This window comes from Micromys minutus (assembly GCF_963924665.1).
Source record: "Micromys minutus genome assembly, chromosome: 19".
In the NCBI taxonomy this organism is placed as follows: Eukaryota; Metazoa; Chordata; class Mammalia; order Rodentia; family Muridae; genus Micromys; species Micromys minutus.
This window is the reverse complement of record NC_137954.1, coordinates 16,775,460-16,803,124: the sequence shown is the minus strand read 5'-3', so window position 1 is coordinate 16,803,124 and position 27,665 is coordinate 16,775,460.

Sequence of the window (27,665 nt, the reverse complement as noted above, 5' to 3'; positions counted from 1 at the left end):
TGTTACTGTGATAAAATAACTTGGCAACAGCAACTCAAGGACGTAAGATTTATTTTAGCTTACAGTTCCAGGGCACAGTCCATCATGTTGGGGAACCATGGGCTCGAGACTGAGGTACCGTTACATCTATGATAAAGAGGCAGGGCTTGGTGAGTGCTTATGCTCAGTCTGCTTTCTTGTTTCATTCAGCCTGAGACCCGAGCACACAGAACTGTATTTCCCAAACTTAGGGTAGGATTGTCTCACCCCAGTTAACCTGATCACATTAATCCCTCACTGGCCTGCACAGAGGTTTATCTTCTTGGTGATTCTAGATCAGGTTGTCAATCAATGTTAACAATCACAACACCTTCCTTGATTTCTTCAGTGTTCCCTCCCTACCCCTTTAAAAAGTCCAAAGCCTCCATTCTTCTTCTTGGCACTCTAGTTCTAAACAAAATCCCCAGTAAAGTAGTTGATATGCTAACTGCTAAATGCTTTTCCTTTAGATTTATAGACCTTGGAGCTTCTCGTAAACCTTTAAAAGCCCTCCTTATGAGTTAGTTTTGTGCATTAATTATCACAAGTAAGTCATACACTTCACTTTGAGTTTTTTACTAGCAGAATAAATAATCTATGTATTTTTATGAAAGCAAATGAACCACAAGCTGAAGACAGGGGTACAAATGCTCGGGCAAGAGAGAAACTAAATGCAGGCTCAGATGTTTTAAACCTACTTCTAATAACAGTTCTCAAATGCTTCAACCCCCTTCTAGCCTACTATCCAAAGGTCGAGAAGAAAAGATGGTAAATAGAACAAGGAGATGTGGACCTGTTTAGAAGTAGTTCTTTAGGGAAGTTCCAATCTCTGTTAGGAGTAGTATCAAGATATAAAACACAAATCAGCAGCAGAAGAACAATCCAGCAGAAACAGCCAGGCTTCTGTCAAATCAGCCAAGATGCCACACGTTCTCTCTGTGCCTCGCTTGATAAAGAGAAGATCAGCAAAGATGAAGACTCGAGACCACCAAAGCCTTGTAAAGCTAACAGTGCAAGCATGCTGTCACTCTTGACTGAACACTATTTATACCTTCTCCAAACATCTCCTGTCTTCCCATAGGTCCTGCCACAGCTAAACACCACATGAGCTTGTCTTAGCAAAAACACCACCAGAGTCTGTATCACCTGACATGCTCAGAAACTTCCACTTCAGCTAAGCAGACAACTTCTGAATGACTAAGACCACTCTTCACAGGCTGCCTTCTTATCCCACTACTTTTCTTCAGTATTAAAGCCCTCTACAACCTCATAAATGCAATGAAGTGACTAGTCCTCCATCCTCCAAGATGCTGGTACTAGACTATATCATATTCCTTTTTCGCCAACTCTTATTTACAAACACTGAGCTTTGAATAGCATGTAGCCTGGACTTAATCTAGTAACGATGCTTTATTACAGCAGCGAATCTAGTCAATTCATCACCTGTAGTAATATGGAAAATAGAAAATAAATGTAATGAAATGCTATTCTAATCGACTTCTTCCACTGCCATAAGACAAAATACAGATAAAAGAATGTTTCTGCAAGATGAAAAGAAAGGAGGAAAAAGAAAATGTTTAGACTTAAAATACAATTTAAAGAAAAATATAAGTAAGCAAGAATATTTTGAGTCCTAAAATTTTAATTGTTTCTCATTTTCAACTTCTTCAGAAAAAAAAAACATAATTCAAAAAATAGTGGCTTAAGATGGCAAACCCTTAGACTGTGAATCAGGATGAGGAAGGCACACCATCAGTGTGAATGAGGAGGAGGGCACACATCAGTGTGAATGAGGATGAGGAGTGCACATCTTCAGTGTGAATAAGAATGAGGAAGGCACACCATCAGTGTGAATGAGGATGAGGAGGGCACACCATCAGTGTGAATGAGGATGAGGAGGGCACACATCCTCAAAGTAGATTGCCAATCAAATCTGAGGTAAAGGCAGGGTCCTACTCTTTGACACAAACACAGAAAGCTTTGAGAAAACGATATTTTCCTTCCCGAATATGTGAATGTTCTGATAGTTTCAATTCACTTATGTTAGAAACGTTTGTGAAGTAGTTGTACAAGGAGAGTTTGTCATGAAATATAAAACACCATGAGAGTCAAATCTATTAGGTAATATATAGACAATTTATTAACATATTTGTGGTAAAATATAAACTTCTAGGGGCTAGTATTCCCAGTAGATTGTTTGTTGTAAAATGCTGACATTGCTAAGGGAAAGCAAAAGAATTTGTCAAAAGAGAGAAACCATTCTTGTACCATTGCTTTTTTTTCCAAAATTCGACTAGAGTTGTTTATTTAACAAAATTCAGGGTAAAGAAAGCTGGAGACTGTTTATTCTCAACACGCAATTATTTCCTCCCTGTATCATTTATACCTCCAGAGAGATGCTGTCAGACTTGCTGACTTAAAGAAAACTCTCTTAGCCAAAAGAAAAAGGAAAAAGAAAAAAACACCCGGGATTCTGATTAATGTTTTGTGAATGCTGCCAAACTGTTTACAGCACTTGAAATGTAAATATCTTACCCTCTGACGAGAAGTAGATAGTGTAGGCCATTCTCAGTTTCATTTTATTTCTGTTTAGTCCTGAAAAGGGGAGGATTGAATTTATTTATTTTCCTGCTTCTTATGAAAAATTTATAATACTTGAAGCAGAGAGAAAGCACAGTGAACTAAGATGTACTTTGAAGACTGACACTTTGTGATCATATAAACCCCGATCATATAGTTTATGCAATCAGTCTACTGTTGGTAGTCTGTGTGGATCTATACTCTTTTGCTTCTATGAATAGTTTTCATACACTTTAAGATACAAAATAGACAGAAGCAGTGAGACTGGAGCAAGGAGATCTGTCAACAGCCTAGGTCCTGTAAATGTGTATAAATCCAGATAAGAGTTATAAAACAGTATTGTCAAACTCTGGCTCCTATCTCCAATGCAAAATACAAAGCTTACAAACTCATGGAAACTGATTCACTCACTCATTACTGGATGAAAAATGAGTCAAGACAAACATTAAGAAAGAAATTACAGATTTTTCTAGAATTAAGTAAAAATTAATGCATAAAATATCCAAACTCATTGGACACAATGAAGGCAATTCTGAAGCCTACACACACAACACACACACACACACACACACACACACAATGAAGATTTCTCAGATGAGTAACTCAACAGCACACCCAAAAGCTGTAGAGCAAAAAAAAGCCATACCCAAAAGAGTAGACAGGAAGAAATACTCAAACTCAGGTCTGAAATCAATAAAATAGAAATAAACAAACAAAGGAACAAAGAATTGATTACTATCAGAATTTCAAAGAAAAGTTATATGATGCCAATAATCTTCAAATTATTCCATAAAATAGAAATGGTAAGAACATTGCCCAATTCATAGGCCATAGTTACCTTGATAAAGAAAACACATAAAGATCAAGCAAATAGAAAACATTACAAACCAAGTTTCTTTATGAACATAGATACAAAATTATTAATAAAATACTTGCAAACTAAATTTAAGATGGCTAAGATCAAAAACTCAGGTGATAACAGATGCTGGTGAGAATTGGAGAAAGAGGAACACTCCCCCACTGTTGGTGAGATTTCAAGCTGGTACAACCACTCTGGAAATCAATCTGGAGGTTTCTCAGAAAATCAGACATACTACTACCTGAGGACCCCTAACTATGCCACTCCTGAGTATTTACCCCAAAGATGCTCCAACATATAACAAGGACACATCTTTCACTATGTTCATAGCAGTTTTATTTATAATAGCCAGAAACTGGAAAAAAAAAAAAAAACACAGATGTCCTTCAACACAGAAGGAATGGATATAGAAAATGTGGTACATTTTAAACAATTAGCTATTAAAAACAATAACTTCATGAAATTTGTAAGCAAATCAATGTAAATAGAAAATAGCATCCTAAGTGAGGTAACCAAGTCACAAAAGAACACACATGGTATGTACTAACTGATGAATGGATATTAGGCAAAAAGCTCAGAATACCCAAGATACAACTCAAAGACCATATGACTCTCAAGAAGAAGGAAGACTAAAGTGTGGGTGCCTCAGTCCTTCTTAGAAGAAGACACAAAATATTCACAGGAGGTAAAAGGTGGGAGGGACTTGGGAGGAAGAGAGAAGTGAGGGGAGAAAAAAACAGTGGGGAACAGAATTAGGTAGGGGAAAAGAGGGAGTGATATACAAATGGCCAGGAAATTGAACAGAGGTGTATCTAAATGAGGGATGGGGACCTGAGGGTAGCCACCAAAATGTCCCAAATGCTAGAAGACAAGTGTCTCTTAGGACCCAAGGGGATGACATTACCCAACAGATACCCAACAAAGGGGATGAAGACCCTGTAGAGGCCATATCCAGAGGTTAGGCAAGGCCACCCACTCATCTCCAAATTTTAACCAGGAATTGCTTCTATCTAAAGGAAAAACAGGGACAAAGAATAGAGCAGAGGGAAAGGCCATCCAGAGACTTCCCCACCTTTGGATTCATCCTATATACAGACATCAAACCCAGACACCATTGCTAATGTCAAGAAGTGCTTGCCTGCAAGAGCCTGATATAACTCTCTCCAGAGAGGCTCTGCCAGATCCTGACAAATACAGAGGCACATGCTTTCAGTCAACAATATGACTAGGCACAGGGATCACAATGGAGGAGTTAGGGAAAGAACTGAAGGAGCTGAAAGGGTTTAACAACCCTGTAGTAAGAATGACAATATCAACCAACCAGACCCCCCAGAGCTCCCAGGGACTAAACCACGAACCAAAGAGTAGAAATGGAGGGACCACTGGCTCCAACTACATATGTAGCAAAAGATAGCCTTATCTGGCATCAATGGGCAGGAAGGCCTTTAGTCCTGTGAAGGCTCAATACCCCAGTGTAGGGGAAAGTCAAGGTGATGAGGTGGGAGTGGTTGGGTGGGTGGTGGAGTACCCACATAGAAGCAGGGGGCTGGGGCTAAGACAGGGGGTTTGTTGAGGGGAAACTGGGAAAGGAGATAACATTTGAAATGTAAATAAATAAAATATTCAATAAAAAGAAAAATCATAGATGAATATATACAAAAATAAATTATATCAAAAAAGAACACAACAGAAAGATATAATCAAGTAATTCCAGAGATATAGGAATAGTTTTACATATCTATACACGTAATCAACCATATACATAAACTAAAGAAATGAAAAACATGATTATCTCATTAGATGTAGAAAAGGCCTTTGACAAAATATAACACCCTTTCAGGATAAAAGTCTTGATCAATGATACAAGGGATATACCTAAATGTAATAAACGCAATCTACAGCAAGCCTATAGCCAACATCAAGTTAAAGAATAAGAAACTCAAAGCAATTCCACAAAAAAAAAAAAAAAAAAAAAAATCATTGACAAAGCAAGGTTGTCTACTCTCTCTCTCCATATCTAATCAAAATACTACTCTAAGTCATAGCTAGAGCAATAAAACAACTGAAAGAGATCAAGGGATACAAATTGGAAAGGAAAAATTCAACATATCATTATTTACAAATGATATGAGAGTATACATAAATGATCCTAACGAATTTCACCAAAGAACTTTTACAGCTAATGTTTTCAGCAATTTTCAAAAAAAAAAAAAGCAATAGCCCTTCTATATACAAATGACAAATGGACTGAAAGATAAATCAGGGAGACAACATTTTACATTAACCTCAAATAATATAAGATATCTTGTGGTAACTCTAAACCAAGCAACTAAAAGACTTGTATGATTAAAAACTTTAAGTCTCTTAAGAGAGAAATTAAAGAAAATATCAGAAAATGGAATAATCCCCATGCTTGAGGAATAGCAAGATTAACAGTAAAAATATGGTCATCTTGCCAAAAGCAATCTGCAGATTCAATGCAATCCCCATCAATGTTCCAACACAATTCTTCACTGATTATGGAAGAATAATTTTTAGCTTCACATGGAACCAAAAAATAAAAAAATAAAACCCTAGGAAAGCTAAAACTATCATGAGTAACGAAAGAGTGGTTGTATTCCTGATTTTGGCTTATGTAGCCATTATGGAAGTCAGCATGGCGATTCCTTAGAAAATGGAGAGTCGGTCTTCCTCCAGGTCCAACTCTACCACTGTTGGATATATACCCAAGGGATGCTGCATCTAAGCACAGAGACACTTGCTCACCTATGTTCATTCTACTCCATTTACAATACACATAAATTGGAAAAGAACCAGATGTTCCTCAACACAGAACTAGATTAGGAAACTGTGTTACATTTACATAATCAAGCATTACTCATTTGTTTAAAAATTATATCATGAAATCTTCAGGTAAATGGATGGAACTAGGAAAAAAAACATCCTGACTGAGGTATTCCAGACCCAAATATGGCATGTGAATATGAGCTGTTAAGTCAGTGAAAAGCCAGCGACAATGGCAAAATGGACTAGAAGAAGTACATAGATCTTGTTAGGAAAGGAAAATAGAATAGATATTCAATATGGATGTGGAGTCTGGATCCAAAGTACCAAGTGAGAAGAGAAGGGGACAAAGGGAGAGGGAATACAGTGCTACACACAGCTAAACTTAAGGAGCCTTTGGGGGTATTATGGAAATCTAATATAGTAGAGACTTCCCGAAATATACGAAGTTTCCAAAAATACATATATGATGATGGTCTAAAAGAAACTACCAGATAACGGGGAAGACAGATACCCAATTAGCCATCTCTGTCACCAAATAAAGCTTCTCGTACTGGGATTGTATGATACATCTAATGGAGTTGTTGGGTAAAGAGGCACCATCGCCAGTTTTGTATCTAGGCTGTTCATTTTACTTGCTCTGAACAGAATGTGTACAGGTTCAATCCCAAGCATCAAAAAGTTTTGCCCACTCTGACCAAAGCTCAGAGTCATTGCCACAACCAGGAGAACACACTCAATCTGGCTGCAGATAATGTCCCAGACTCACAGATAGGTTAAAAAGTGTGGGCACATCCTAAACTGAAACATAGAATTGCAAACCAAATAAATATACAGTTCTTCTCCTAGCCTATTAAGCATCATAATAACAACACTGTTACCTCGTAATAAAAAAATTCATGTACTATATAACTGTCAACTGCCCTATCATTAGTATTTCACCATTATGCAATGACAACAACAGAAACATATAAGCAAAACTATGTCTTCTCTGCTAGATAACATCATCAAACCTTTGGAATCTTTCTAAATAGAGGCAAATTTTTAACATAGTATGAAATGTTGTTTTGTTTTATATCTCTAATTAGCAATGCAGTTAACTGCTTTATTCTGAGATAACTAAGCATCTGCTGTTGTAACTCATCAATAATGCCACCTTCCTATCATGTTCCTCAGAAGATGTCCAGCAAAGCAGTAGGATTAGTCAGAAGTCTTTAAGGTCAGTGCCTGAGTTCTGATTTGAAATGTCTCACACGGGCCATGTGTTAAAGGTTTTGTTGCCCGCCTATAAGACCATGATACTGCCACTTTCAAGGAGAAAGATCCATACAAAAAAGTTTTGGTTATAGGAGAATGTCTTTGAAGATGATATTTAGATCCTAGATCCTTTCTCCTTGAAGGTTCTTTCTGCTTAGTATGAAGCTACATCACATGTCTTGTTATACTGTGCTGCCAAAGAGCCAAAGCAACAGACCCAACCAACCACTCAAAACCCTGAAGCACTGAGTTAACGTTCTTCTACTTAGACATTGATTGTCTACAGTATTGTGTCATAGTGTCAGCTTCCAAATATTCTCCCTACTTATTACATTTTTATGTCTCTACCCTCTCAATGACTTTTTCTTTTTCGTAGCCTCTATCAATTGGTTTAAAAAAAAACATTTCTACTTTAAGAGCTGAATATCCTGTTATTGAAGAATAAAGATTGAACAAATTAAAATGGTTTACTGAAATTAACACTCTGAAAAGTAGCATCATAAACCCATCAGAAATCTGCCTCAAATACTACGTGACACAGACTTATCAGAGTTATTTATTCCAAAGAAATATCAGAACTCTATCCAAGATACTTTCAAATGTTCAAAATACATGAAAATTTTCCTTTACATGATAAATTACTGAAAAAAAGCCTTTTCTCTTTCCTCTTAGAATTTAAGTTCACCAAAGAACTTAGAAGATTTTTTTAGAAGTCAACATGTCATATCTCTGCACTTTTATCAGAGACAATGGCCACCATGAGGGGGAACTATGAGCAACTGTGAGTTAGGAATCTGTACTGAATAGGAAGTCTGGCACCTGTGGTTCTTATTCCTATGTGCCCTCCACAACCTGGTCTCTCCCTACAAGTGAGAGCCATCTGCTTATCCATCTGTCACACCATAGAAGCTTAGCAGATGCTGCTTTGTTTATCTGAACATGGCTAGCCATCATCCTAGTGCTCTAAGTACAATAGATGTGCAAAATAGTACTTGATGGGCTGAAATAAACAGAAAGACAATCTGTATTACAATTGAAACTATTCACCTTAATAATAGCTATAAATATAGAAGTATAATCATGTAGATTTAAAACCTTGCTAAACAACAGGCTTCCCAGTTGAAGGACGCTTATGGGTTTTAAAGACATTCCCATTCCACTTATATAATAATGGTAAGAAAATTAAATAGCTTAACACATGACAAGAAAAATCTTACAAATTCATCCATAAGCTTATTTCAAGGTAATAGTGACCTGATACTAACAACATATAGGAGATGGTAAGAATGCACTCAGGGAGGAAAAGGAATTCTTTAGTGGGATTATGAAGTAACTCAACCATAATTTTAGAACACAAGGTTTGGATCATTTTCTAACTCACTTTCTCAGAACTCACTCTGAATAGTTTATAAGAGAAAGACTCAGGTTATTCCTTGGCTTATGGAGATTATAAATTATTTGACCTCGTAATTAATTATCTTCTGTGCCTTAGTATTTGATATTTTCAAATAGACAATCAAACTTGCTAAAATGGTAATAGTGTGTGAACTTTCATGTGTCTCAATCCAAGATGTGTGTATGTGGCCTTTGCACAAATTAGTGGAGGGGAGTCAGAAATGACTGAGTTTTTTTTTCAAACTTGTACTTCCTTCTTCTTACAGAGAAAAGTAAGACACTGGATGTGTATCTCAGTTAAATATTTGTTTAACCTACCCTTAGGAGAACAATGTAACAAACAACCTTGGTTACAACTTAGGTTGTAAAAGCACAGCTACACTTTTAAGTTATATACTCTCCCATGCCCCGGTCCACATCATATGTATCATTTGCTGAAAGCAGCAAATACAGAGGTTGAAAGAAACCTTCTAAAATAAACTATAAAAAATAAAAATATTGGTGGCTGCCTGAGTCAGTTGGAATCAGTTGTAGCCAGCACAACTTTTATAAAACTCTCTTAAAGATTTCTGTAAAATATATCCTATTCCTTTTGGGTGAAGCACTTTGTGAGTGAAACTTGAAATTACAAAACACACACACACACACACACACACATACACACACACACACTACACTGAAGACACGATCACACACACAGTAACACACAGTAACAGACAGTTGTATGTGACAGCATTTATTAAACATGGACAGATTCAGACTCACACAACAGACAGACAAGATGGAAGACACGGGGAGCATGAAGCAGAGAATTCAAATCTGGACTCACTTTTGGTTAAATGACTCCGAGGGTGAGTACTTTCTCTTCCCTTAATATGACACAGATACATGATGAGCAACTGGGAGTTAATCACTATTGCATACAATCCATGTAGGTTGAACACAGAGTAACTACTCAAGAAATGTAACATGACTTTCTTTTCTTTATTTAAAATTATTGAGCTTGATAATTATAGTTGAATACATTGGTTTAGTAGAATATTTTAAAAATCTAAAAAAAAAATGTGTTATACTGGAGTTGGTTTTCTTGAGCAACCATTTTGACTGACAATAAGAAAATAAATTGCCTAGAGCATAAATTCTTGGTTCCTAAAAAGCCTGATAATGCTTAATATCATACTGATAGGACTTTCATGCCAGGTATTTCTATTTCATACTCATCAGTAAATTATTCCACAGCCCAAGAAACATTCATATAGTACAAAAACCTCAGAGTGTAGCACCGGCTTATGAAATTTCACTTACCCTAACCCTGTTACTTTTTGCCAGGAACATGACGGGCTGATCAGGGGAAGCAAAGGAACGATAGAAGCCTGAAGGGTTCCCCCAGGGAGCAGACAGCGAACATCGGAACAGACACCTGGCCTATTCTGAAAAACAAAAATCGTGATTATTTTGTCTTTTTGCTGCTGACACAGTGACTAGTCAGTGCGATGCAACATGGAATGAGTGCTGGAATGAAATGGAAATCTCCCTTTTAGAAATCAAGATATAAGCACAAAGAAAAAGAATGTACTCGGCAGAGGGGAAAATGAGTCCTTTCAGGAGGAAAGATGCACCTCACAGAGAGGAGCTGGTGCTCTAGCAGGGTACATGCCCAAATTATATTAGATTCCATTGGTGGATCTGTAGTTATCCCTATTCCTGTGCTTCACATCCACCTAAGTGAGCAGGAAAGAACCAGCAAGCAAGGGGGGAATGGGAGATAAAAGTGGGTTAGCCACTGCAAGTCCTTTGGCTTAAGAAGTGCTGCCTCTTCACTGCATTAAAGATGGGATGGGGTCATGGGAACACCACCCAAAAGTGGTCTCTAGAAGAAGATGGCATCCCTAACAGTCACTCAACAAACAAGAACCTCATTATGAAACAAAATTCTGACAATCTGAATCAGTTTACAAGTGAATTCTTCTTGAGTCCTCAAAACGAAAGTGTATCATGTTGGCTGGCATTCTGATTTCAGCCTTGTAAGGCCATAAACAAAAATACTTCATCAGGTCCTCCTAGATGTTGACCCTCTCAACTGTGTCACCTACCAAATGCCACTTAAGCATCTTGCACAATGTTAACAAAAACATATTTGGCATAGCAACTCACCATGATGTGATAGAGAATTAATTATACCCATTTTATTAGACAATGAATTATAGAATCAAGTCCATTATTTATACAAATATATATGTATATATATGCATATATATATATATATATATATATATATATATATATATATATATATATATATATATATATGTCACAAACATAAAGGGGAGCTGAAATTCAGAGATGAATTAAAGGAAGGTCTCAGCTTTGGATCTGGAGTATTTGTACTAATCTGATATATATTGTGAACACTAGTGTTGATTTGCATTTGGAAAGCCCATCTTTAAGGAAGTTCTTGATACATATTGCTAATCATCCTTTAATATCCTCCATGCAGGTGCTCAGTTGGATATGTCAGCACCTTTCAATTTGTTTCTTTGGTGCTGAGAGCTGCCTATTCAGCGGGAACTTCCATTTATATAAAGAAATACCGAGAGAACTTTATTATGTCATATAATTTAAATTAATTTGTAAGAGGAAAGCTCTAACATCTTGCCATTATCTCTACTGGAAATCCACTAAAGAACATAATTTTAGAGATCTAGGAGCCAAGCTCATTTCCAAAAGCACAGCTGTCATTTTCACTAGCTCACAGCAAGTTCAATGAGACGACGCTGCCTTTCAATTCATGCATTCATTTTCTAGGTAGTTTGTTCTATTGTCCATCAAGCCACAAATGTAAAACTGTGTTTCCACCGTGTGCCTTCCAGATTCCTCATGATGCCCTGGGTTACAGGAGGCAACCATGTCTTTCCTTCTCTAGTCCTACCTATCTAAGGGTTGTTCTATCTAACTTCTTATTTTAGCTTCAGTAAAACTTATAAAACATGAAATTCACAATCTTGAACACCTTAGCAGATGAGTTCATCACACCTACACTCCTGGGGAGCCAGTATCCAGAAGCCTTACATCTTCTAAAACACAATGCTATGCCCATAAAAATCCATCTTCTCTCTTCCCCTCAACCCCTGTCTGTCACCATTGTACTTTCTATCGCCATGGATAGGCTACGATAGGTAATTCATAGTAGTAAGAAAGTATAAAAATTTTCATTTCTGACTATCTTATTAGACTGAGCATTATGATTTCAAGGGCCATTTGTTTTGTTACAAATGTCCTTTTTATACCTGAGGAGGTTTCTAAGTGTATGTATATGCTACATTGTACTTATCTGTCCCTCCACAAATGTATGATTGAATTGATCCTACTTTTTGTTTGTTGTGAATAATTCTGCCCTGAATGTGAATGTATAACTGTCTTATGACCTTTTTTATTAGATACTCTCTGTATTTACATTTGAAATGTTATCCCCTCCCCCCCCACTACAATCCCCCCCCTCCACTTGTCTCCACAAAGGTGCACCCTCTCCTGATCACCCTCTTTTCCTCAGTGCCTTGGCATTTCTCTACATTGGGAAAATGTGCCCACTCTGAACCAAAGGCCTCTTCTCTCATTGATGTCAAACACTGCTATCTTCTGCTACATATGCAACTGGAGCAATAGGTCTCTTAGTGTGTGCTTAATGGTTAGTGTTTCAGTCCATGGGAGTTTTGGAGGGTTTGGTTGGTTGACAATGTTGTTCTTCCCAAGAGGTTACAACCCCTTTCAGCTCCTTCAGTACTTTCTTTAGTACCTTCATTAGGGTCCCTGTGTTCAGTCCAATGGTTAGCTGAAAGCATGCTCAGCTATATCTGTATGACTCTCTGGTAGAGCCCCTGAGGAGGTATCTCTATCTGCTTCCATTATGCAATTCAATACTACTCAGCTATTAGAAACAATGACTTTATGAAATTCCTAGGCAAATGGATGGAACTAGAGAGTATCATCCTGAGTGAGGGAACCCAGCCTTACTAAATTTTTAATAGTAGGATAGGTTGAGAAAATGGGAAGGACCTAGGAGGAATGGAAAGATGGAGGATGTCTAATTAGAAACCATTATGGGAAGCTTCAAAAGAACTAATAAAAATAAAAGAAGTTTGTTAATGGCCTGTCTCATCTGTTGTGAGTAATTGAGCATCTTGTTTGGAGTGTATTTCAATGGCCCAACCTCTCATTATGTTCTATTTGCTTCAAAATATTTATTTAAAAAAACTAAATATTATTTTTCCTATTAGCCCAAAAAAACTGAAATATAAAAGGCATTTCCTTTGATTTCAGATAGTTCAGTCTTTAAGAACACAGACTACACATGAAATTACATTGATATACATGCAATAGTTACTGATCAAGAACACAGACTGTACAATATTACATTAGTATACATGTAATAGTTACTAGTCAAAACTAATGAACAGATACTGGAAATGAAGCAGAATCAGGCTGGGTAAAGAAAACAAGTATAGGGAGAAGAAGCAAGTAGAATCATAAAAAAGTATATTAGGTCAGGAAAACTGGGTGAGCTGGCCACAGTGAGGAATGAAGCTGAGAGGCATAGACGACAGCTCATATTTTGCTAAGTAGTGAGTGCTGAGGAACGTGGAGTTCAAACTGAAAACTTACTGGGAATCAGTGGGAATCAATGCTAAGGCTAAGTTGAGTACAAAACTAGAATATTGTCTGGTGTCTGAAGTGATGAATTGCTTAAGAATGCTTGCGAAATCTGCCTAGACTACAAATTCGCTGAGCCAGCAGATAAGCAATAATTAGTAGGGCTGTGTGGAAGGTGGGATCCGGGGTCTGTAGTATGACTCTAGCGCTCACGTAGACTAACTTGCAGACTGAGATTTGTTCTTGAGAATACTGCAGGGTAAATAAGACTCAAATAAGATAAAATTACTTATTGCACTGAATCCAAATGGATGATCCAGTGGGGTTTGGTGACTGTCACCAAAGTCACAAAGAATTATTCATGAGTACCCAGGAGCTTCCCCAACACCATATTTCTCTCAATGCTGACAATAGTATTTCCCCTTAGCTTCCTGTTAGCTTTCTGCAATTTCAGTTATTTGTGGCTAACAGTGGTCTGAAACTATCAAATGGAAAATTCCAGAAATAAAGAGTACATCCATATTAACTTGTGCACCATTCTTAAGGAGCATAATGAAATCTATCTCTCCTCCTCTCAGGTGATATATGAATGGACCCTTTGTCTAAAAGACCTGTGCTGTATTAATGACCCTTAAGCCATTTAGTAGCCATCTTGATTATAGATTGACCATCATTGGACCACTACACCATAGTGATTGTGGTCAGTAACCTTTATTTTCCTTAGTCATTCCCCCACTTTATAAGGATAATTGGTGCTAAAAATTCAGACATGTGAAGAAGAATCTGTAAAATCACTTCTTAATTTGTCAAGGGGCAGCTCTTCCTTAAGAGGAAAAAAAAAAAACCCACTTATGTTGAGGCTTGTAAGCTGATGCATAATAAAATGTAGTAAAAGCAAGGAAACATTCAAATAACTTTTATTATGAGCTGTTGTTTTAATCGATTTAATTTTAGTTATTGCTGTTGACATCTAACATAGGTATATAGAAAAGAAAACATTAGACTGAGTAGATTATATTAAGAAACGTATATAAAACTATCTTTAAAAAGAAGCCAGAAGCCATGAATTTAAGAGCCATATGGGAGGTGTTGAAGGGAAGAAATGGGAAGGATAAATGACGTGACTGCATTTTAATTTCAAAATATTTTAATTAAAATAAAGCTATACTTCCCAAAGGCAGTCGAAGAGACTAGGAATAACTATTATTAGTGTGCCCAAGTGTGCTTTTCTGTTGAACTAATAAAATTAATTTCTCAACAATATTCCTATAACAATATAATAGACCATATTTATAAACCATTTTTAATTTATAATTATCTTAATACGATGTGAAATTTTTAAAAAGGCCTATTAAAGTGGATGTTATCTTTAATCTGATTTCCATATTTCTATACACGTTGCTTTTAATTTTGGATATCGAATTCTGGGCATTCTGTTTGAAAGTGAATGCGCTGGACAGACGGGAATAAAATTGAGTTTGAAACTTTATCTAATTGCTTGTTTTGTTAAAAACAACACTTGAACAACTTTGGTAAAAAGCTGACTTGCAATATGATTCATGGGATTTCACAAAAAACAAAGTTTTGGTTGCTTTGGGTTTGGATAGGAAAGTGTGTGCAAATAAACAAGTTTATAAGAAAATATTTTTAAATGGGGGAATGGGACTATAGGGGAACCCCTGCAAATGGCAGCAGCCTAACCTTAAAGGAAAATACTTTGAGGGAAAGAAATAAAAGCTGGATTTTAGAAGGCTGATTTAACTGTATTTTCTTCCTGTTCTAAACTTTTTGTTTAATATACAAACCTTCAGACAAAAGGTAGCCAACACAATAAAGGTGAACAGTCATTATTGGGACAGTAAGAAAAATCCTTGAGAAAATCAAGAACTGTTCTGAAAAGATATTTAAGAAAAATAATAAAAAAATTGAATACCATCCAAGAAGTACTAAGGAAGGCAGAGAGCACCTCTGTGTTTTCTATATTTCTATATTGTTTACAGCTATAGTTAGTGGGAACCTGGGAGAGTGGGACCTCCAAAGATCATTATGTTTAATCTACACACACCAAGAAAACTCTGACTGTTTCAATGTTACATTCTGTTCTACATGTACTTTATGCATATGGTAACTAGTGAGATTTCAATGCATGTTATCAAACCTCTAAAAGAACTGCCAAAATGCTTTAAAAAATCTGTACATGTATCTCTCTTCTTTAAATAAAGGTATAAGAAAAAAATTAGGCAGACTAAAGTCTCATGCAAAAGTCAACTTTATTCAGATCATCAGACAATTTATTCTCTGAGGGTTGAGAGGAGTCTCCTGAATAAAGTGTAGAATCACAGGGGCTAGCTGCACATGGCAAAAGCATGTTCTTCCATAGATGCATATACATAAATAATAAAGACAGCTGTGATGAATAATCTGAAGTAAGTTCATGCCTACCCATTGCTCCTGGGAGGAACATAAAAAACATATTCCAAAAACAGTTCCATATTTTTGAAGAAAGTGACTATTGCCTTGTTTTCGTGGAGTTCTGTCACAAGCACTCAGAATTCCCCTCACAAGACTCCATTCTTTGACTTTGTTCTGATACCGTATGGCATGAAGCCTGTTATTTTATTTGGATATTAGAGGAATGGAGAACACAGAATTCTGGAAGATTTGAGAACTATTAGAGGAAGTAAGCCACATATCTGTTTATGATGAGCTGGGGCCTGAGTTGAGCATCCTATTTTCTACCATCAAAATACAGAGAAAGAAAAAGTACCATTATCCATATTTAGGAGATGTCGAGTGATGTTTATCTGGGCCATAGAACATCCTAGACTAACTCAGGACTCATTACGCAGACAAAGGTTTTTTTCATAATTTTTAATGAAGCCCTAATTACCTTAGATAAGGCTTAAACTGGAAATAAGGATCATGCAACATTTCAAAACTTCAGTAACTAAAAAATATACTTTAGTAGTGAAAATGAGGAGAAACAGAACATCTTTAGCCCTTATTAACAATCTGGGACATATAGCCGGAGCAGGGTGCCATTAAGAACAGCAGCATTCTGTGTTGTGAGCCCAGATCTTTAGATAACACACTGTAAAGGTCACAATTCATTCAACCCCAAGTGAAAAGAACAATTCTTCACCCAAGATTTAATTTAAAAATGGCTTACTTGCTCTTCCTGAAAAGATGATTTCTTGGAAACATAAAGGAATTGACTGATAGCTGGTTTTTCTCTGCCCCCCACTCACTGATATCAAAATTATATCTGAGTCTTGAGTGCATTCTGGGTCCATGAAATACTTGTTGAAAATAAGAGACCAGAAACTGTGAGTGCTCTCAAAACACACAATAGGAACTTTTGGGAGGACATATCTTTCTGGAGAGATCTTGTCCTATTTATAGTCAGCCTTTATAATTTTAATAGCCTAATACCAAATAAGGTCTTTATTGTCAGCTTTTTTTTCTGTAGAGGAAATGAAGCTCCCTAACTAATCAAAGGCCCAAAAATGGAAAATATCCTGTTCAGGCTTCAAACTTCCTCGTACGAATTTCTCACTTTGAATGAGCACCAGTTCCATTCCTGTTCTTGTCTCTTAAAGGCACAGAGTTTTTTTTCAGATCTCCATCTTTTAGCCAGTGTCCTCTTTAAATAAGAGATTCAAAAGAAACATTCTATTAGAGAGTATACTAGAAACATAAAACCTGTATTTCAGCATAAAGAAATATATATATTTTTGATGATCAGAAGCTCACTGCAGGAGCCCTTTGTTCTGAATCATTGTAAAATAATATTCTAACAAGTTATTCCACATCAAAATGTTCAATAGATTATACAACACCAAATGAATCCTGAGACTGTAGTACTGCACACAGATATCAGGCAACAAGTTTGAATTAACTCTGTCCCTGAACCATAGAAGATAATGCTATGTATACAATTGTTTTAGCCAATTATATATCTTGAATTTCATTCGTTTACCTATGGCATTTCTAACATTCCTTATGCTGGCTGGTGAACCCGCTAGGTCTGGTAACTATTCCTAAGAATGTATAAAATCATAATTGGAGTAAAAACTGATAATTAAAGTGTTTCATATTCTAATATCAGACTGGAGTATATACTACAATACATATGAGTTTACATATTCAAATACATGTGCTTAACCACTTATATCCCAAAATTCAAGTGAAGCATTTTACAGAAAATTATTTAAAAAGCAATTCATTAATATTATTTTATTCATTTATGTTTTATTTATTCACTTATCATTTCACTCACTGCTCCCCTCCTGGTCATCCCTCCCACAATCCTTCTCCCATTCCCCACCCCTTTCAACTCTGAGTGGGTGAGGCCCTTCTGCGTTTTTCCCCTACCCTGGCACATCAAGTCTCTACAAGGGTAGGTGAAGCCAGACAGGGCAGCCCAGCTAGAAGAACATACCCTACGTACAGGCAACAGCTTTTGGGATAGCCTCCGCTCCAGTTGCTTAAGACCTTCATGAAGATCAAGCTGCACACCTGCTGTATGTGCAGAGAGGCCTATTCATCCCTTGTATATTCTTTGGTTGGTAGTGCAGTCTATGAGAGTCCATGTTAGTTGACTCTGTTGTTCTTCTTGTGGAGCTCCTATCCTCTCCAGGACCATCAATCCTTCCTCCTATTCTTCCAAGAGAGTCCCCAAGCTCCGTCAAGTGTTTGACTGGGGGGTGTCTGCATTTATCTGAGTCAACGGCAGGGTTGAGCCTCTCAGAGGACAGCAGTGGTAGGCTCCTGTCTGCAAGCTTAACAGAGTATCATTAATAGTGCCTGCCATGCAAACTTTAAAACTGTGATATTAAATAACCACCTAAAAGCAAGTTGCTCAAGGGTTCATGCTGTGTCTACTCATCATAGAATAGTACCACATACAATTTTAAGTTTAAGCAAGAACTAAAATAGTTAGTTTGGTTTTCATAGGAGAAGTCAGTGTTTCAAAGACCAGAGCATTTTCCCAAGACATGGAGGCAGATATGGAACATGATTCCCACTGAGGTCTGACTTTTTTCAACATTTATTTTCCACCAACATTAAGTTAAGAAGAGTTTGATCCTCAGACAAGCCCAATTGTTTCTTAAATGAGAAAAATCCAGAAGGATCAACTATAATTAAAAATAACATACAATTTAAATGCATTAGAGACAAAGAATCCAAACAACCACTATAAAGGCATTGATTACACAGTATAGTTTCTAAGAGGTATGGAAACATGAGTAATTGCTGAGTTTCAACAAATTTTATTACTAAACTAAAACACTGAAAAATTCATTTCAATAACTCTGAAATCTATCTACCTTTTAAACCAGTTCAGAAAAAGAGGATGAAAACATTCCCTAATGATTGTCAATAATTAAAGAGCAAAATTATAAATCAGTCTTATAACTTTCATGCATATGTATGTGATGTTAGGCTTTGATGTAATTTTCTAGTCCATATCTATGATATTTATAGCTTCATTTCTTACATTTTTTCTCCTTCTTGCTTATATTATAGATGTGGATGTGCAAAATAAAGTCAAAGTTTAAAGCATATGACTATATACCTTTAATAACATTGGCTTCTGTGACTCATGTTATGTTACTTTGAAATTTTATGACTTGACATTTTATCAAACACATGATACTCTTGAGGATGTTCTTTCACACTGATATTTGGCAGCTAAAGAGGAATCTACATATATATCCACATGCAGGGATAATATCTTGTGCACTGTGTGGAAGCATTTCTGTAATAAACTTATAGCAAATAAGCTAAGGCAGGCAGGATTAGACAGTAAGACATACATCAGAGAGACAGGAACTCTGGGAGATAGTCAGACATGGGAAAAGATTCCCCTCCCAGACATAGAGGTAGTCTGACAAGGGAAACTGAGGGAAGGCCATATAACCCAGTATAAATGGGTTAATATAAGTCACAAGTGAGTTGGAGAACAAGCCTAGCTTATGGCCTAAGCATTGTTTAATAAATAATAAGGCACTGAGATGTTATTCATAAACTTGGGTGAGGGTGGAAAATCCCATATGTAAGACAAGAGAAAACAACCACATATCTTCTTTTGTGGGGAAAAAAGTTTACACACTGAGGAGACGTTTTATTCAGATTCAGTGAAAATTTTATGTGCAGTATTTTAAAGTTTTAAATTACAACAAATCAAACAGTCCTATTACATAATTAAAACTATTTTTCAAAAAAAAAGCCAGAAACCAACCACATATTGGGAAAGAGATGTAGCTTAGTAGTACATGCTTGGTTAGCATGCACAAGCAAGACCATGAGCAAAATCCCAGTACAACACACCATAATATAGAAGGTTTATATCAGTAGTATGTCTACTTTTTAAATATCAAGTCTGCCTTTTAAGTGAGTTTATATTCAAACATTTGACACTCTTTGACATTCCTGGCTAGAGGTATTTTTCCCAGAGATCCATGATGTGCCAATATTTTGAAAATCATGCTGACTTGCTTCTTAATGTAAAACAAAAGTATATTTTTTCAATTATTTCAGAAGTCATTACAGGTCCTTCACTTGTTAAAACTTAAATAAGTGCATGCTATGAGCAAATTTAAGTTGAGAAGTTAACTAAACTAAATGAAATTGTCAAAATTGTCCAGTCTAAATAATAACAACCAAGAAAGTAGACCTTTTAAAAAGTTAATTTTTAAAGCAAACAATCATCCAGACATGGTGGGTCACCACACTAATTCCAACATTCACAATCCTGGCTAAGGAGGATAATATGTTTGCGGCCTGTCTTGGCTACACAGAACTTTTCTCAAAAAAAAAAAAAAAAAAAAACTTGTGTAATTAAAATAACCACATAAAAATTTTTCTTTCAGAAGAACCTCCAAAGTCTAATACATTTACTATTGATTTCAAAATGAAAATTAAAGGGCTAACTAACACCAACTACATAAAGTACAACCCAACTTATTTTATACATTCTGATCTCTCTCTCTCTCTCTCTCTCTCTCTCTCTCTCTCTCTCTCTCTCTCTCTGTCACACACACACACACACACACACACACACACTCCCTCAAAAGAAAATCAACCTCCAAAAATATAACTACATAACAACATACACTCACTCATCAAAAGGAAATCAACATTCAAAAATCTAACTACATAAAACCAGTATATAACATAATAAATATGAAAATATATAAAATATAATAAATCAAGTCCAGCTTTTACAACTCCTTCAAAACAATGGTGCTTACAAACTGAAAGGCTGCACAGGGAAACTGATCTATTCACAGATAGAGCACATGACAAATAACCCTTGTCTATTCATGGTAAATGTTAGCAAATTGGGATTCAGGCAGAATGTCCTCATTAGCAGCTGCAAAATGAATCCTACAGATAACATCAGACATATTCCAATTTAAACTGAACACCAGGAACAAGTCTATCCATCCTCGCTGTTTAACTAGTGTAACATTGGAGTTCCTCACTAGCATAGGAATGTAATAACAAAAGACAATCATAAAAGTTAACAGGTCAGGGAGATGAGATGGTTCAGTGGGTAACGTGTTTGATACACAGCCATAGGACCTATTTCAGATGCCCAGTGCCCATGTTAACACTAAGCAAAGCAGTATGCTGTAGGTTGGCCTGAAGCTGTTCCTATTTTAATGTTAATTCCACTTCCCCAAGAAGGGCTGCCTAGTCATATACTCAAGTGGTGACTTCATCAGAACCTTCCCATTTTAATTAGTAAAATAAAGGAAAGCCAATGACTGGGCAGGGAAAGGGGGTGGAGAGAAAGGATCAGAGAGGAGAGGTCAGAGCAGGGAGGAGGAAGGGAGAAAGGTCCAAGATGAACCTTCATAAAGACCAACTAGATCCAAGGGGGATTGATTGGCATTAAATTACTATGAACACTGAGGATTTTATAGGTCTAATATCTCATATAGAAGGGCAGCTTGTATCTTTGTCTATTTGATGAAATCTTGTGTAGAGGGTTTGTGGATTGAGAATTGAATACATAAACCTGTATGAAAAAGCTATTGGGCTGTAGAGTTGTGTTTGTGTTGGGTTTGGGGGTGAACAAGCATGGACGGAGGCAGAAAACAGGTGGAAAACCGCCAAGGGAAGGGAGTCGCACGGACAAAGTGAAACTTAGGTGGCAGCTTGGACAGAGCAACAGAAGTACACACGGCTCCATCCTAAAATTGGGCCTGAGGAGTGAGCGAGTCTCAGAACCAATAAAGATTTAAGCTACCTTTTTTATTTTTAAATACTTACTATAACAGTATGCACCTGTAACTAACCTCTAGGGAGTAGAAACTAACCTCTAGGGAGCAGAGACAAGCAACCTCAGAGGCTTCTTGGAAGTAAGACTCTAAAAGTTCTCTCTCCCCGCTGTAGGGAATTTCACCTAAGTAACCCCCAGGTCTCTCACCTCCCAGGTCTCTGGTACATTCTAGAGGGTCGCCCCACCTCTTACCTCCCAGGAGTGTCTGTTTCTATTTTCCGTGCTGTCCCTCAGTGCTTCAGTCCCCTCCCCTAACCCCTGCCATAATACCTAATCATATTCCCTTCTTCCCCTTTCTATCCCCTTTCCCACCCAGGTCGTTCCATCTCCTTGCCTCCAGTGGTTGCTTTCTTCTCCTTCCCAAGTGAGATTAAGGCATCCTCACTTAGGCCCTTTGGCTTGTTAGCCCTCTTGAGTTCTGTGGATTGTATCCTGGGTATTCTGCACGTTTTGGCTAATATCCACTTGTTAATGAGTACATACCATACATGTCCTTTTGAGTCTGAGTGACTTCACTCAGGATGATATTTTCTAGTTCTATTCATTTGCCTGCAAAACTGATGTTGTCCTCATTCTTAGTATCCCATTGTGGAATAGTATCCCATTGTGTAAATGAACCACATTCTTTTGTTGTGACACATCTGGGCTGTTTCCAGCTTTGGGCTGTCACAAATAAAGCTGCTATAAATATAGTGGAGCATGTGCCTGGTGGCATGGTGGGGCATCTTTTGGGTATATGCCCAAGAGTGATACAGCTGAGTCTTCAGGTAGATCTATTTCCAATTTTCCGAGAAACCTCCAGAAGATTTCCAGAGTGGTTGTACCAGTTTTCAGCCCCACCAGCAAGGAGTGTTTCTGTTTCTCCACATCCCTGCCAACATGTGCTGTCCCCTGAGTTTCTAACTGCAGTTTTCTCTCCCTCTCTACCTTGCAGTTCCTCCCCACCTACCCTCCCATCGGGAACTGACACCCTTCCTGACTCTCACTAGAAAACAAACAAACATCTGAAATACAATAAATAAAAAAAACAATCAGAATAATGCAAATGACTGACCCCTCCAAAAAAAAAAAAAAAAAAAAAAAAAAAAAGCCAAAAGAAAATCACAAGAAACATGTATAGATGCAGAGACACACCAGAGTCCCACAAAATCCTCAGACTAGGACTTGTGATATTAGGGTGTGGGAGGAGAGTCCTGACATGAGAAAAAGAACCTCAAAAGATGCCACTGAGTGTGTATTGTGCATGGAACCTACCTTTTTAAGGGTGGTTTGTTTTCCCCAGTGAGACTCCCTTAAAGAAAACTAAATTTTAGTTTGCAGGTGGCTGTCAGTTGAAGAGAGGTTCTGGGTTAGGGATATGGATGTGTGTTCACTTCTCCTCTCAGCTCTAGAACACCATCTGGCACACACATGTGATGAGCTTGTGCATACAGCCACCATCACTGCATGCATATGTGTGCCACACCTGTTGCCTCTAGACAGTCTCAATTACTTGGTGTCCTCCATCCCGTCTGGCTCTTACACACTCTCTGTCTCTGTTTCCATGGAGATTCCTGAGCCCTGAGAAGAGGGATCTGGTGGGAACTTCCTATTTAGGACTGAGCATTCGAAGAGGCTCCTCACTCCCTTCATACTGTCTTTCCGTGAGTCTCTTGTTTGTTCTCATCTGCTTTAGGAGGAAGCTTCTCTGATGATGGCTGAGCAAGGAAAGAATCTGAGTACAGCACAATATCAGTTAGAGTCATTGCTCCATTCCTTTAGCAGAACAGAAGTATTTGTGTTTCCTGGGTCCTTGGGCTATCTGATCACAGGGTCTTGGCTACATAAGCAGTGTGGGGTATGGGATCCGTCTCATGGAATGGGCCTTGATTCAAATCAGATATGAATTAGTTATGCCCGAAAGCTTTGTGCCATTATTGCATAAGAATATCTTGCTGGGTTGGTGTTTAACTTTCTCCTTTGGTCGTGTGCAGAGTACCTTCCAGTATCATGGATACTAATCCACAGGGGTAAAGATCTAAGTAGGCAGGAGCTTGACTTCCCCATCTTCAATGAGTTGTGTAGAGGCGAGACAGCTGAAACTAAGGACTATTTAAAGGGTTTTGTGAAAACCTAACACTGTAGAAGTTTCCTATATTATATACATACACAAAGTGAATCTAAATAAAATGGCCAAATAACAGGGGAGATGGAGCCCTGGTTAGACATATCTTGTCACCAAATGAATCTGACAGAAGTGAGAATGGATTGCATCTAATCCCATGGGCCCTGTAGAAATCCCGAAAGAACACAGGCTAATGCCAAGGGTAGTGATGGCTCTCCACAGACTGACAGTTAATCCTATTCCTAAATTCCATTTTAAAATCACAAACATAAAAAGAAAAACATAAATGTCATACAGATGTCATTGTTGTTTATACAGAAAATTCTTTATAAGCACATCACAAGTACCGTACAAAACCTACAAAATTGCAGGACACAAGCAAAATACAAATATTTCTTAATAGGTTCTGATTCTTATACTTGCAACAAGCAATATCAAGCAAAACTTAAACAATAGTATCATTTAAAATATTAACAAAACCCCTTACAAATTTATTTAAACAAATACAAGAAAGACCCACTTGTAAGAACCGACAAATGTGACAAACTGCATGGGGAAAAGTGAAGTCCACAAGACAACACAAAAAACTATAGTCAAAACCTCTACCTTCCAATTACACTAACAGCACCATTGTCTGAACATTTGTCCTGTAGATAGCCGTCAATAATCAATCACACATTCTGACCATGAAGACCCCAACCCAATCATCTTCCCTGTCACCTGAGATCACCCTGATTAGCCCATAGTTAAACCTATGCCTATGATGAAGAAGGTAGATGGGCACCTGATAGTCCTTACTCCACGCTTGGCTGACTAATCTCTTGTTTTAGTGGTTCCATACTGCACAGAGGGCAAAGTAGGCTTTATACTGGAACAATAATGGGTTTTTCATAGGTTTCTTTAAAAAAGATAAACATACAAAGATCAAAAACAAAAAGACAGAATGATGGATTTTATCATCAAAAGCCTAAAAGGTAGAATACTACATCATCTCATTTAAGTCAGCCTTCTCCCATGAATTATATTAGTGCGCACACACACACACACACACACACACACACACACACACACACACTAATCTAATGAATCATGGAACTTTCCTAATGTGCCATGCTGTTAGTACCTAAAGTGAGAGCCTTTACAGTTTAGGCCGGAGCTAGAGCTCACTTGACAGAGTGCTTGCTTGGCATGCATAGAGCCCAAGGTTCAGTCTTGGTGCTGAGTAGATTGATCTTAGCACTTAAGAAGTGGAGACTGGAAAATTAGAAGTTCAAGGTCATTCATGTAAATGAGCAAGTTCTGGAACAGCCTGATCTATACCAGACCTTGTCTGAAAACAAGTTCTTTTTTAAAAAACTAAACTAGTTATTTCCCACTAGTCTGTAATAAAAACAGGGGTTTATTCTGAAAGACAAACTTTAGAAGCAGGGAGTTATTAATGTAGAATCTTTTTTTTTCCTGTGTCTAGATAACATTTGGTTTGTACAAATATATTGCTTCAGCAAAACCACATTTTACTGGGCAACTTTCATTATTTGTCTAATTAGGCATGGAGCAAATTTGTTGACTATTTTAAAACTTGTATTTGAGTATAAAATATATTTGAGAGGGGTTTCTTCAGACTGAAGGAAAGTGTATTCATCTGAGCCATAAAATAGCTGTTTCTCATTCTTGCTCATTATTTTGAGCCCTCTAGCGCTTAGTGAAGCATTTGTGTATGCATGTGCTTGTGTGTGTGTGTGTGTGTGTGTGTGTGTGTGTGTGTGTGTGTGTGTGTGCATGTTTGTATATCTCAAGGGCATGTTTTATATGAACTTACAAATGTAACATTTGCCCTTTTTTATGTTAGGGATTTTCTGGACCAGTAGAGTCTGTTGCTAGGATGGTATGAGCCATTTCACCATAATCACAGTTTTCTGTGCTGGCTGAAGTCTACAGAAAGCCACACCCAGTGTACTGGCTTCAACATCATTACAGTCATTAGGCTTCTTATATTCCAAGAACTGCCTAACTCCATTGTGCAGCGAGGAAAACTATAATTTTCCTGGGTATGGAATCAGCTTCTGTCTAAGCTCAGTTGGGTGGGTCCACCTTACCCTAGTCATCTTCCATGGGCATTTATCAGTGCTGTGGGTATGTTCTAATGCTTTGTCTTAATTTGGCTCTCCAAATGACACCAGAATCAGTGTATCCAGATGCTGAGGGTCCCTGTCCCTAATTGGTTTTTGATTGATCAAGAAAGAGCCAGCAGCCAATGGCTGGCCAGAATCAAAGAGGTGGGACTTTTAGGATTCCCAGAAAAGAACTGCATAGGAGAGAAAGAACAGAAACCTCATGACAGGGAGGCAGAAAGAGCAGACTTAAAGGCCTGCTGACATGTAAGAATCCAGGAAAATGGCCTCGAGGGCCACTCCCCAGATTGGAACTTAGGTAGTAGAGATAAAATATAGATTCAGCAATAATAATTCAAGAATGCTGGAGGGGAGTGTGTGACAGCCTCAGGGATGTTTGGATGCGTTCATCCATTGAGCTAGTAGGGCATATTAAAAAAATAACACTGAGTGTGTGTGTGTGTGTGTGTGTGTGTGTGTGTGTGTGTGTGTGTGTTTTCGTTTGCAAATACAGAGGGCTGTGGTGGATGACTAGAAATGTGACTCACCAGGATCTAAGTGCCGATTAACTATCAATCACTACAAATCAGTCTCAGTTCCTCAATCTCCCTGGATACTGAAATTACCTGGAACACATGGAAAACACCAATGTTTAGTATGTGCCTGGGGACTCTCACATAGTATCACTCAGTACTTACAGGTATCAAGTGAATCTACCTGTATTTTGTAAGACTAAATATATAAGACTTGTGTGTGTGTGTGTGTGTGTGTGTGTGTGTGCGTTTGTGTGTGTGTGTGTTTGTGTGTGTGTGTGTGTGTGTGTGTGTGTGTGTGTGTGAGAGAGAGAGAGAGAGAGAGTTTATGTCTAGGTTAGGGTTTCTATTGCTGTGAAGAGACACCATGACCAAGACACTTCTTATAAAGGACAACATTTAATTAAAGCTGGCTTGCAGTTTCAGAGGTTCCCTCCATTTATCATTATGGCAGGAAGCATGGCAGCATCCAGACAGACTTAGTGCTAGAGAAGAAGATGAGATTTCTACATATTTATTCAGCTGCAGCCAAGAGAAACTGTCATCTATAAGCAGCCAGGAGGAGGGAAGCACAGCCCCACAGTGACAGACTTTCTCCAACAAGGCCACATATACTAATAGTGCAAGTCTCTGGACCAAGCATATTCAAAGCAGCAATATACATACATACATACATACATACATACATACATATTTATATATTTACATATAATATACATGTATATATATATCACTAAATATATTTCTTTAACTATCTCCAAAGAGAGTGTATGGATATAACATTTCATATGCTTGACCTCTGTCCACAAGAGTAAGATTTTGTATACTATAAAATCAATACACCATTATCACAGTATAGCAGCTTTTCGAACTGTAAAAGCTTAAGGTGGGTCAAGAGAATACCTTCCCCCGACCCGGAAATCCCTTGAGTGAAGACCAAATGCTCAGGCAATTTGCCACAGGGAACAGCAGAGATACAGAAATGCAGGCCTGGTGAGACTGCAGTGTGAGTAACCCAGGCGCAGAGAAGTCTGGGACAAGCATGCAAAAAGTGCCCCCCCACACTGATTGTTTCAGGGGAGCA